The sequence below is a fragment of the Plectrocnemia conspersa genome, unplaced genomic scaffold (assembly GCF_051122295.1).
Source record: "Plectrocnemia conspersa isolate PC_06_02 unplaced genomic scaffold, ASM5112229v1 ptg000003l, whole genome shotgun sequence".
In the NCBI taxonomy this organism is placed as follows: Eukaryota; Metazoa; Arthropoda; class Insecta; order Trichoptera; family Polycentropodidae; genus Plectrocnemia; species Plectrocnemia conspersa.
Window position 1 is genome coordinate 16,390,273 of NW_028277167.1, and position 14,643 is coordinate 16,404,915.

The following is a 14,643-nucleotide window of genomic DNA, read 5'->3' on the forward strand; positions in this document are numbered from 1 at the left end:
TTTTTTTTTTATAAAAGTTTATTTCTTAAATAGACATAGATAAAATAGCATACAGATATATTAAATGCAGAATACTGGTTCATAACCATTTACATTGTTTACAAATTGTTGAGTTATACAATAACATAAAAAGAATAATAAATTATACGAGAGTATACTAAATTAAAGGAAAAATACATAAAACCTTTTACAAATTTAAAAAATCCAAAAAAAAAAAAAAAATTTTGGAAGAGAATGAAGCAGATGAGAAAAACAAATTATACAAAATACATAATATACAAAATAAAACACATACAAAGGTAAATAAACCTAGCCCTGTAGACCTGAAACTGATGACACTGCGATGAGCTTAACTGCATCAAAGCAATATGTGCTTAGGCATTTTATGTTTGTATTTAAATTTAAGTTTTGCTTTGTCATAATCACCGATTCTTGAAATTAGTGGGTTTGCGTGGTCTCGCGAGATTTTTTTATAGTATTTTTCGGTTTGATAATAACAGTATCCTTTAATGGTAGGAATTAAATGTTTGGTGTGGAGTTTTTTAAGGTTAGTATAAAACGGTGTATTATTAGTAGGCCTAATAATTCTTTGCTTATTGGGCCCCCTTTGAAAGCCTTTTTAGAAGATATCGCTTTTGCTGTCTGCCCCAATTGAAGACTCTAGCTTGGACTTTCATTGTCTACCAAAAAAGACCCCCTTATCAGGACCCCCTAAGACTGCAGTCTAGAGTTTCATCCACGGAGCGAGGCCTTTCTTATAAGGTCAGCCATGTCAGTGCCACTTAGAATAACAATCCCCTAAATGAGCTTCGCCGTCCAGTTCCTCAAGATAAAACTTGGCATAGAGTCTCTAGCGGCGTTAAGTAACCAGTTTTTTTCTTATAAAATATAAAAGGCAGTGAATTGCGTTTTCTTTGACGCCCACAATCACAAAAAGGCGTTGCGTCTTAGAATGTGAATTTAAAGATTAGATGAGTCTATTTTTAGATCTATTGCTAACCAAACAAACACTTCACCAGTTTTTTTAAATAAATATGGTTATGCTTAGATATCTAATTTCGATCAAAATATATGTACCTAATTCTGTGCAACGCTTAAAACCTAAATGTTAACATAAAACATCTGACAACAACAGAAATTTATTTATATTTTTTCATACATACACACACAGTTATACTGTATTGGCTTAACAGGGTTTTATTTCATAAAAAAAAATATTTCAGCCTCTTACTATTTTGTTGAATTATTCGCAGAATTATTAAGTTTTATCAAGTTGTTCATGGAGATTATTTTTTAGAGAAGCTTATTGATTTGACAAACAATATTAAAAATACATTAAACTGATAATACAGATTTTGCTACGCCAATTTTTAATTTTATTAATATAGATAGTGTGGCACCAAATTTTAGCTTGTAAAACGTAATACTGTTTTGGTTAAAATAATAATAAATTGCTGCAAAAAGTATATAATTTTTTTTATTCTATTTTAAATGTAAAAAAACGTCATTCTTTCATTAAAGTGTTTTAATTATTTTAGCGAAAATTTATAACTTGAATGGTGGTTATCAACAAAAGATAGATAATAAAGATAATATTTTATTAGCATGTTTTTGGCAAGTTTTGCTGCCAAATCTAAAGAGGTTTATAGGTGTATTTATGGTTTTGAGAGGTATATTAAAAATATTTTGTATTTTTAATGTCTTTAAACAACTTTTATGTATGTATTTCAATTTTATATATTTTTTGTATATATTTACACTTTTTTTAATCAATTTAGTTTTTATAAATATGCTTTTATAAGCTCTAGATTAATATCTAGTATCATGACGTTTTAAACCTGATACGCTAATATTTATTACACAATCTTTGAGGTTGTAGAATAATAGCCATATTACCTTGTTTTAATATTTTATGTTTTCAATTTCACGTGCAAAACGTTCAAGCGTGATATTTTACGTTTATTTGCCTTAGCGCGCCTGGGCGTACGTTTGCATATCTCCTATATTATCTACAAGAACAGAGCTTCCTGTGTAAAACTGGCGGGCTCTCGGTACGCCGGTTATCCGGAGTTAGTTTTTTGAAGATTTTTATTTGTATCCTGTTTATTGCGCGAAAAGCGGGAAACATCCCAGCCTTGCAATTCTTAGCGGCCAATAATTAAAAACTTTCGAGCGGAACAACGAAAAAACTTGTGTATCAACCGGGCTTTGTCGGCACGCCAACTTCCTAGGCTCTTTCGCATGAACAAAGCAAAATTTCAAAATAAAACATTTGTATACATAGGTCTAACGTAAAGATCAAATTTAATGTACAACAATGCATGTGAAATATAACAATGTTTAAATATTAAATTATTTTATAATAAATATAAAATACCGGGTAAAATAATCCCATAACACCTTTTTTTTAAGTGCAATTTGAGGGCCGAGAATTAAATTAGAAACATAATAACTGTAAAAATAAAAATGATATTCACAACCAGGAAAGTATGCTATAAATAATATAATATTGTAAAGTCCCTTTTAAAATATAATCTCAATATTTTAAACCTTCTCGAAGACCTTTGATACCAAAATTCAGAATACGTAGCCTATACTAATTTTTAAACTTAAACAAAAAAATTGCTAGTAACTTTATCATAAATTAAGTGCCCCAGTTTTATAAATGGTCTTTACTGTTTTTCTTAAGTTATTTAAGTGGCCTTTATTATCTGAAAATATCACTCATAGCTTCGATTAGCACTTCACTCGTTCTGGAATACAACAAGGATCCGACTTAAGTGTGTTATTTTATATGATATACGTGCAGTCATTGAGTATTTGCACAAATTTGGACTTTTTTGATGTCTACATGGATCACTATGATCTTAAACCATAAATAGAAGAGTATTTCAAAAGCATATTAGGGCTAACCCGAATATTAAAAATTACATTCTAAATATCCCCTGTCTTATATTTTATTTAAAATAATTTTACTGACTGCAAACTATATTTATAATATAAATAATTAACAGATATTTATAATATAAATAATTATTTTGCTATGTTTTTATTTCTGCTGGATATTAAGTAGCTAGTTAGATTACTTATTGTTATAACAAATATCAAAACAAATGGTTAAGTTGGCCAAGCTTTGTAACAAATCCAACCTCCTATCCAATGCCTTCGAGCGTCTAACCAAAAGGCAGATATGCTTATTATTTTAAAGTTTCTCAAACTCAAGCTCGCTTGCAGCACTAGCTTTTGCAAAGACTCCACATGGTTCGTTAAACTTTCAGCAATTACCCGAACAGAACTTGGCCAAGCGAGGTAGATGTTACCTCAAGAAAATGTTAACCTTTTCAACAATCACCAGCCAATCCGATTCCGTAAAAACGAGCATGTCATTTAAAGTTTTCGCAAGGAGTGCAATATTCGTTCGGAATACAATTTTCTCAACAGGTAATACGGCGAGAGCAAAATCGAACGGTAATTTCGAAATGCGACAAATAATGCGATTTTTAGCAAGATTCCACAATCGTCAGGAGAAAATTTCCGCTTCCCGTTTGGGGATATTATGGGGCAAAAAAAATCCAATTTCATGCGAGGCAAAGTGAGATTTTTCAAGAGGCATTAGCGGGGCCGGCGGAGTAATTTGTTTCGGGGATTTTTTCCCTCCATCGGCTAAAGTTGTTAATTTTATGTGGGAAATGACGTAAGGGTAGCAGCTAAGAATACCATTCATGGCATAGTATGGAGAAATGGTTCGCTCATTTGGAGTGAAATAAAAAAAGCTGGACTCCGGGAGACCCGAATAAATTGGTGTGATTATGAGCATAACTAGACTAAGTCGACGTAACTTAGCGTCGTGACGACACAAGTAATAAAATATAATTATATAATTGGCAAAATGTGTAATGTATACATAAATAAATTACTTTTTATATTTAAATGGTTATACATCTACTGTTATAACAATAACTGTTATAAAAATACTTACGGCGCAACAGACGACTTGTAAAGGCGCTGTAGTTTACTAAAGAATGCTGCAGATAAAATTTGCAATGTACGAAATTTTATAAATTAACAAAAATTGTTTATTCTTGTTGCAAGCACCGTCTTTCCTCTTATAAGAACCCGTTTCTCAAATTATTATTATACTACTATTGAGAAAATGTTGTGTAAAAGCAATCTCTTAATTAAGTAGTACAGAGTGCCAAAAATACAGCTATGCAGTATTTTTAATTTCAAATTCTTCATTTATATATTTTTTTAGCCTATATTTATAAAGCTAAATTAATGATGTGGTAAGAGATTAAGATAATTTTTACCATTTTACTAATATCTAAATATTATTTTGATAAAAATATGGGTGTACTTACATACATATATGAGTCTTTAATGCGTTTTTTATTAAATATATTTTTTTGTATTTCTCCAAATTACATTTTCTATAAGCTTATTTAATAACGAGCACGCCATTACTCACTTACTGTACTGCATTTCACAAGGTTTCTTTTAAAAAATATGATTTTTTGATATAAACACATACATATTTTATTCGAATGTCTTTTCGTGTATGTAAATGCACCCGGAAGCAGAGCGGTACACATTTTATATTTATTAAATAAATACGGAGATCAAATGCCCAAAAGACCATAGAATCAATTCAACGGCCGACAAGAAAACTCCTATCTTATTTAAAGGCAATGTATATACTACGTGCTAGACGTGATTCAATCTCGGCTCAAAGTATACAATGTCTAATGCCGTATAATAAATGTATGAGGTAAACAGCCGCCGAGACTGGAAAATTTTATCGAATTTCAAAGAGTGAAAAATCGAAAAACGGATCTCTCTAAATAGTTTATTTGAGAAGTTCATCGCGAATCCATGAGATGGAAAAGCTACATGTATTATTAAACTCGCTGTAAATTTATAATGACTATTTATCTAGATCTCTATCTTCATATTAATTAAATATTAGTTTCGAACGCTAAGATGCAGATGAATTTTGATAGATAAATATTGTACAAGATATGTAATATATAGACATATTTTTAATCGAACAATTGAAAAGAAAGCCAAACATATATAGACATTTCAAAATACTCATTTTTTGGTATATCCTATATTTTTTAATATTCAATTCAAGTTCTTTTAATCATACACGATTTTAAGGCTTTTATTACATTTTAATAAGCAAAGCATTCGTTTGAGAAAAAATACCATAAAAACGTTAACATATTTTCTAAACCATTCATTCTATATAAATTACAAAAACATCTTACAAGAACTCATTTCAAATATCATTCATTGATGTATGAACCATTAAATCAAATTTCTGCGAAGCGAATAATTATTATATACTAGGTATTTTTTCTCAAATAGTATATGCTTGACATAACCAAAGATTATAGAAAAATTATATACTGCAACATTTTAAAAAAAATATATTATTTACAACTATTATTGATGTTTCTTAATAAAATTATTAGTTCTTGATATAAATCATAGCATAAGATTTTAAACTTTTTCAGAAAAACATATTGGTGTTGAATTTATACTTAGTAAATGACAAAGAAGATTATTAAAATATTTTAATGAGAAGGTAATATTCATTTAATTATGTAGAAATATTAGTTTACAAGTAAAATTTAAAAAACATTGTAGTTTTCCGTTTGCATTCCACACAAAGCTAATGGATAACGGCTTTAGAGCTTTTTTTATGATAATGTTTTATGATAGCATCAAGTTATTGGGCCATTGAAGTTTATTGTGCCATCTCGCGGCGAGGCATTGAATTTTTATTATGCAATTATTGTGTTTTTATTCCTTATTTTTTTTCACTTTACTAATCTAAAATACTTAAAAGCATTTCGGCATAATTGTATCAATTTGTGATGTGATTACATGTTCTTAATTATTAATTATAATTAAACATTTCTATATCAAAGACATAAAAAAAAAACAAATTAATTTTGAAATTTTGTATGATGAGCAAGAATTGTTAATTAGGTAGTAATTATATTTTGTGCAGACTTTAATCTGAATTTAGCTATTATCTACACTGTATCTTCAACACCAAAAAAACAATTTTAGTAATATTCAGATACTATACTTTTTACATTATTTGAAAAACATATTACCTTTATTTTTAAACTGGCACTAAAAAGGTTTTTAATACATTTTGCTCATTGAATATTAATGCAATATTGTATATATTTTTATAATTAGATAAAATAAGGGGGGGAAATAAAAAAAAACATTTTTAAAATCAATAAACAAATACTTAATTGTTATCTTTACTCATTACGTGTAAAAGAAATATATGGTGCACAAAATAAATAAATAAAGCATAAAAATGAATAGATAAACCATACAAAAAAAATATACTATATGGATCGTAATCCATAGACAATAAAGCATTATTTGCTTTTGCATTTTGTGCTTATGTTTACATTTAAGGCTATTTTTATCGTAATCTTTATACATGAAATTAGTAGGTTATTGAGGTTACGCGAATTTTTTATAATATGTTTTGGTAAAAACAGCAATGGTTTTTATTTTTTGATATTTTTAGTATTATAGGAAGTTTTTTAAATATAAATATATTTAAGTTTATTATAAACTGTTTCAAAAATTTTAATACAGATGATATGAAATTTAAAAAATATTAATAATGATGCTACCTACCCCGAGCAACCATATGCTAAAATGGATCTGATCGATTATTTAAAAAATAAGACTTTTTTGTGATTTATGCGAAACTATTTAAGAGACTTTGTTTTGGTCGCGATGGCAGCAATATCTTAAGGGTTAAGTTCGAAATTGTAATTATGCAATTAAAGCTTCAAGTCCGAATTTTAATATTAGATTTTTACTCTACAGTAAGACCCTTTGGTCAGGTGGTGGCAATGTTAATCTACGTTTTGTAAATATAATTCACTTTGTTTATTCTGGCTAATTTGAATTTGCTACATCTTAAAATGTTTATTTAAGTTTTTTTTATTTAAGATTTTTTAATTTATTCGCAGTTATATTAAGCCTGTGAGCACGTGTATTGTGACTGTATTATCAGCGTTTATGATAAATATATTTTTTTATTTTGGGAAATCGTTCGTGTACAAGAAAAAGAAAAAACGGCTCAAACACATTTCTCTGAAAAATTAAAAATGGAATTTAATTTATTTTACTGATATTGAGTGTTATTAAGTGTAACAATATAGCTACTATTTTTTAGGTATGAGCGTATTAAGTGTAGCATATAGTCAAAGTCCAATATTTATACAGTATGTAAAGCAAATATTCCTGCCTTATCATGACAAAAGCTTTTTCTATTTCTAACATCAAAAATCCTGTACGTTATTTTTATATTTAGGTCAACGCATATTTGTATGTTCAGTCAAACAATTAAATATATATATGTTGTTCGGTAATTAATTAATTTAAATGCGAAATGATTTTTTTCTAAATATTTTTATTGTATAAATAACTGTAGGATCCTTAACAGTTCTTTTTAGTATTTATCTAAATATTTATAAAATACCTTAATGATAAATAAGTGAAAAAAATTTGAATAATGAATTTAAATTCCATTATTTGCTAGAATCTTTGAAACGATTTGAAGATTTTTCACGGCGCAAATGATCCAAATACACACTTTTATCAACTAATATAACGAAAATTGAAATTAAATAAACGCTTATTGGTAATGCACAGTATTCTGTAGAAATATCGTTTTAATGTTCATCTTGATTGTGTCAATGTTGTAAAATGATGTATTATTAAATTTTAAATTCCTTTAATACTCTTAATCTTCTAGTTATTCATTTTTTCCTCATATTATTTGGGTCGTTCATGTTTAACTACCATCTACTGATTTTTTATACTAGCTTCATTAATAAAACTTACTAGGCCCTGTTCGATATTTTTTTATTTTAATATTTGTATTATTCCAGTCAATAAAATTTAATATCATAAATAATTAGCATTTTATAATTTTATAAATTCATTATTGTTCATACTTAAAATACAAATTTACATGTTTGTGTTTTGCTATATGTATTCGAATGTTTTATTTATTTTTACATCATTGCTTCGATGTGACTTGCCACGAGGAATGTCATATCCTCATTTAAAAGTCGAGAAATTTATATCGCGGTCTAATCTGCGCGGAGTCGTGTCACATTCCTCATCGGTGGACTCAGGTATTGCAAACCATGGAAATTACAAGTCATTGTTATAATTTTGAATGTAAAACGTGAAATTCTCGCCTAGAGTGCATCGCGAATTAAATTTGAAACGAAATCCTACATACTGCATCTGCGGGTGCAACACGTGACGCTACGTATCACGTTGCACGGTCGCGCTGTATGAATTAAACTAACCGTGTAGTTAGTTGTATCTCGTTAACCGCGTATTTGCTTCGAACCCTACTCACGCGCTGTGGTCCATCCCAGTAGACGGTTAATTAGACCGTTTGCAATTTAGAAAACAGGACAGACGCGATGGACGGGTGCCATATTCAACGCCATTAATCATGATGATTGGCGAATTTTTTTTTTTACAATATACAGCATCAACAACGTATGGAAAAAATGATGCGTACTTGATATGAATCCCATCGAATAATGTAGAATATTTAATTTGAAAATAATACTGCATATATATCATTTAAAGCAATGGTTTTTAATTTCTCTGCATACTGAACATATCTGATGAGAACTTCATTGAACGTAAATTGTAAAGCGATTCAAAGATCTGAGCTATGTCATTAGAACGGTCCTACGTGTTCGCTTCGTCGATGAGAGATAATATGCAAATTACTAACTAATACATTACATACCTGTGCAGCATGCTAGAAAGCTGCAGTGAGTGTACTGCAAACATAGTAAAAGTGCAATAGTGATGATTAGACAAACTCGATCTGAAAGAGCGAATGAACGTTATGTGCTAGCACGATGGTCTATGGGCCAAGCTGAAATCGTTCGGAAAAGCTTTTGAAAGCTCTCCGTTTGGCAAATTGAATTCGGGTTACGTCCGCCCTCTGTAAGCGCTGCGTAAAAATAGAAAACGGAGGTTTACTAAAAAGATGGTGAATTAATGGCGGCGTCCGCTTCCTCAGACGGGGCAATATCCTGTTTCAAAAGGCTGCTGCGGGAGTGCTAATTGGCTTATAACTGACGTTGTAGTATGGACCGTAGGTCGTGTTGCCGAGTGGATTCTTGGGTGTCGTTATTAATTTCTTAATCCGACTGACGAACGAACGAAAAGCGCACGGATTATGATATGGGTGGATGCATACTTGCATCGTAAGCTTTTTTGATAATAGAAACGGTAATGGTCCTATTAAATTAGTTGTAAAATATAAACTTTGAATAGTATATAAAAAATGGATAAACTTTTAACTTGTCTGGTCATAACAAATCCATTTGATTTATTATATTATATTGTGTCTGCAATATTCATAGTTAATTACCTACATTTATTTTCAAGTGCTTTGGATTACCACAACAATTACGCTCTCGTGTTACAACTCCAGAATAAAAATAATAAATTTAATGCTTTGTTTCAGATATATTTTTTGTAAAATGAACAATTATTCAATACACCTGTGTGTGATTTTATTTTTAAGAGAATTTATTACATTTTAGATATTGTTCAGTTAGGGCTTAAAATTTAATTTTTAGAGGTGAAATGAAAAAGAAAAAAAAAAACCTTAGATTTCGTAAGATTTTTTTTATTTGTGCTACAAAGTATATTTGTGTACAAAGATATTAAATTACAGACTAGTGGCAAAGCTTTCGCAGAATGCATTTAATGACTCACTAACTTAACAGGCTAAATTAACACATTTCTGCTAATTTTACCGTGAAAGATGTAGACATAAAAAAGACATTCGACACTATTTGCTACGTTAATTCAATCTAAATTTTAAACTACTACTTAAATAATACATAAAATTCGCTCATTTCTAAAAGTAATGTGGTTTTAGTAAACAATAAATTATTATTACAACTTGCAAATCTTGATGGAGCTCCACAGTGTAGTTTGCTCGTGCCGTTTCTCTTCGTTCTATATTATAATGACATTTATATTGAAAAAAATACTGACTGCTCAATGTACGCTAATGACATAGCAGTCATAGTCCAAATTTTCACTAAAATTATTCCATTGAATCAAAAATTCAAAATAAATTAATTCAATAATTTTCACAACTCGCAGAAAACTCATTTTAAAAGTATATGTAAACTCCAATAAATGGAGGACAAGCGTCAAATACCCAGGTATATGTCAAAACTACAAGCATAAATTCACTGAATATAATAATAAACTCGGGCCCAAAAGGCTTACTGCCATTGCAGTCCTTAAACCAATATATAATATAGCAGAAAATAATCTTAACAATAAAAAACGAAATTTTCCATTAAAAACAGCTAATTGCATATTTTTTAAGGGTATGAAGTAACACCAGTATTTATAATCCTTATGCACCGGTATTAAGCGATAAAAATAATATATATTTCTTTATTTTACACAAACTTAAAAAAACAATGGTGGATTTTTGGTACCAACAATTAAAAAAATATTGCTAAAGTTACACTAAAAATAACATAAAAATATAAGTCGAAACCTGACTCATCCATTTATCTATAAAAATGAAATTAAGAAGAAACTTAACATAAATATTAATATGAACATTAAAGGCCTTCAGTCATTTTGTTTAAGTTGTATAAATTTAATTTTTAATATAGTTAGGTCTCTAGCTTGGTAAATAATTATAAATAGTCTTAATCTAGATAATTCAATTAGTTATTAATGTAGTTAATTCACTTTGTGCCCGGTTTTCTATTTTTTCGTATTAATTTTTTCAACACTATTTTATTTATTTTATCTTGTTTTTTTTTTTATAAAGTAAAACAAAGTTAAAACAAGAATTTTTCTAAATTTTTAATCTTATAAAAAGGGTTTAATTGAAAAACTCACAAATATTGATCTTCTAAAAAAGCGTTAGAAACCTTTTTACAACAATAAAATTAAAAAAGAAAACACACAGAATGTCTCAATGTATGTTCAATATATAATATTAATTTAAGCTAAATATATTTATTTAAACAAAATTATGATAATTGTTAAAAAAATATTAATAGGTGGATTTGTCTGGTGGAACAATAATAAAATTCTCGGTGAGCCTGTATGTCGCAAATAATTATTTCATTGATTGTTTTTGTTACATTTTGTTGTTAGAATTACATTCAAAGTGCATTTATGTTACTGTTACAATAAGCCTTAAACATAAAGTATCACCAATTGAAGCAAATTTATGGATCCGTATTTGACGAGTGATTTTCAGGAATATTTTTCTGACTCTTTTATTTGTTACCTAATTTATTACAATTTATAATACTTACTTTTGCAACAGTTGCGTTAAGTTGTAAAAATAATGTTAGCTTATGCGACATTTTATTGTTTGCTTACAATTCGTTATACTCGACGTTTACTCCAGTTGTGTTAGGTAGTCAAAGTTGTACTAGCACAAAGTTACAAAGTCAGTATTATTCATGACCATTATAGTAGTTATACTATGCTAAAAGATTTTCTAAGACAAGGTTTTCAATAGAGAATATTTGCATTTTAATCAATAATTTTAATACGGCGAATTATTAAAAAAAAAATATTTCGCGTAGTTATGTTACCTGTCTGTTTACAATTCGTTAGGCTAGACCTTTACAGCAATTTAGTATGGTTGTCAAAGTTATGTTAGCACTTGCGACATTTAATTGTAGTTTTTTTATTATCCGAGATAAGTTACTTCTTTGTTTACAATTCGTTGGACTTGACTTTTACAACAGTTGGGTTAGGTTGTGAAGCTGCGGAAGCTAAAAATAGGTAATCTCGAAAATTTTGTAAAACCGGAACAGTCCCGATCTAACCGTTTTATAGTAAGCCTAAGTATGAATACAATGTGTATTTTGCAAATTAACATTATTTTTAGAAGACCATATTGTAAATAATAATAATTAACAATGGATTAAATGCTAATTTAAGTATATTTAGCTGAAGGTCCCAAATCATTGATATTTGGTCTTTAGCGTCTAAAGCAATATGTGCTTTGGCATTTAGTGTTTTAATTAAAATTTTTGTTGTTTTTAAGCTTTGATTATGGTTGGAAATTAAATCATTAATTAAATGAAAAGTAGAAAGAAATTGGTTTAAAACTAATTCATAAATGAAAATAAAAACACAATTTTTTTTTTATAATAATAAGTCAGTAATAGCCGAAAAAATCATATGATAATATAGTATAATTATGATATACTGCTTTAAAATTTAAGCACGAATTTTTTGACTGGTAAATAAAATTAAAATTAAATATAAAATTACAAAAATATATTATTTGCATGGCTATATTATATCAATTAGTACAACACGATTGGTAAATATAGCGTTGATACAATAAAAGAGTTATTTAATAATTATACTTATTATGTAATACGTAACTATAAAAAAATTTAAATCATGATGATTTATCATAAAGTGAGTCCTGTGCTATGTTTATACATTTTAATACATATTATAGTTTATTGTCGGTTAGACTAATATGCTGTTAACTAATACATCCCAATATATAACTATGAGTATTACTCTAATGAGCTACATTAGCTAATTGTAGAGCATTTAATATTATATGCATATAACTAGAACGATATCTAATCAGCGATTTAGCAAAATATGTATAAATATAATAAAATGTAAACGTGTGAAATTTTAATTTTAATATTGATTTATAAAGTAATTTTAATCGATTTGCACAGCTTTTATAATAGATATAAAAATTATGTTACAATTAATAAATTCATAGTTGCTATATGTTTATTACTGTAATTTCTTTCAATAAGTTCAAACTTTTTATTATAACGACTTTGACTTTTTTTTTAAATACTTTTATGTTATCAGAAAAAATATATAATGAACTCTAAAGTACTTTTCAGTACAATTTCCTCTTTTAAATTTAAAAGCTCGCAATTCGCTATGTATGCATATTGAAATATTACGAATAAGAAATACGAGACGTTTGCTCGCAAAAGTGCTAAATGATCAAAGCATTACATACGTGAAATAAACAGATGCGTAGTGAATATTAAATGTTACATTCTCCCACCGTAACAGAACAACCTTTTACACCGATGAAAAAATATTACATCTACAAATGTACGAGAGTTAAAAATTAAGTCAGGAAAGCGATACCGTTCCTTTTAAATTATTCAATACAGCATTAGAGTATCTCCTTTCAAAGTTGTAGATCTAGATGAATAATTTCGATTACAGCACGAAGCGTTGAATAATATATTAAAGATATACGTTATGTAAAAACAACATAATGTATTTATTCGTAGTAAAAATTTTAAAGATTTTATGAGAAGTGTTTAAAGAAAAATTAAACGCTGCATTGTATAACCTATTCATAGGTTTCCGTATAGTCCGTATAAAGGCATTTCCTGAGCTTATCTGCTCTTATTGACTTCGATGCATTATAAATGGTTTTGTTAATTTACTCACGTGTCAGGATAAACTGTAATTTATTATTTGTATAATAAAAATACAATCATAAAATAATATTGGTAAAATAATCGAGTATTTCTTCGCAGTAATCAATTTAAAAAACTACATTGATTAACTACAATAAATATGATTGTTACAAACAAAAAGTTACAGCTCAGAGTTTTTTCTAATAAAGGTTTATTTAAATATTATAATTTATTTCACAAACATATACAATACATTTAACTGGTTTATAACCATTTACATGTTTACAATTTTAAGCTGAAATTTTATTAAAAATAAAAACATAAAATAAAACATTGGTGATTACAATTCAGATGAAAAAAGTCTTTAAATTAAATGGAAGATAACAATAAATTAATAAAATTTAAATATGTAGGATTAATAAATATTACTAATGAGTAATATTTGTAAGCATGTAAATATTAAATTGTAAATAAGTGATATGATACTAATCATCAATAAATAAATAAGAAAATAATTATGTTCTATGATTACGATTATTTTTAAGTGCGGTTAACACATCTGTAAAATTAATCTGAAAGCATTCTAATTTAACTCTCGCTTGTCGAATGACGATTAGTACAAAGCACAGCTTTAAATAGACGAGCGTAATTTATTGTTCGAACAACATACGTACGTCATGCGAGAATTTCAATTGTATTATACAAGTGTATTAAGTGGACTGAGTGTAATTAATGTTGGCTATTAATTATCATTTGATCAGCCCTATACATTGCCATCCGTGTGAGATTTGTGAGTTAAAGGTTTTCATTAAATTTTACATAATTCATTTCTGTGCATAACTGTTGAATCATAAAAAAAGAAAAATATTTTTTTGAAACATTATTACATTCTGAAATGCTCATTTCAACAGCAGTCGCGTCGTTCATTTGCATTCATAAATATATTTTTCGCAAAAATATCCATAAAGTCCAAAAGTAAAAGTTCAAAAAAATATATAAAAGCTCGTTGCGATCTCTTTGGCCGCTTTCAGTAGACGGTATTAACTTTCACGGGGTGTTATTATTATTTAGTTTTATTTATTTTACACCACGACAAAGGAAAACAATACGTCATGTATGAGAAAGAAATCCT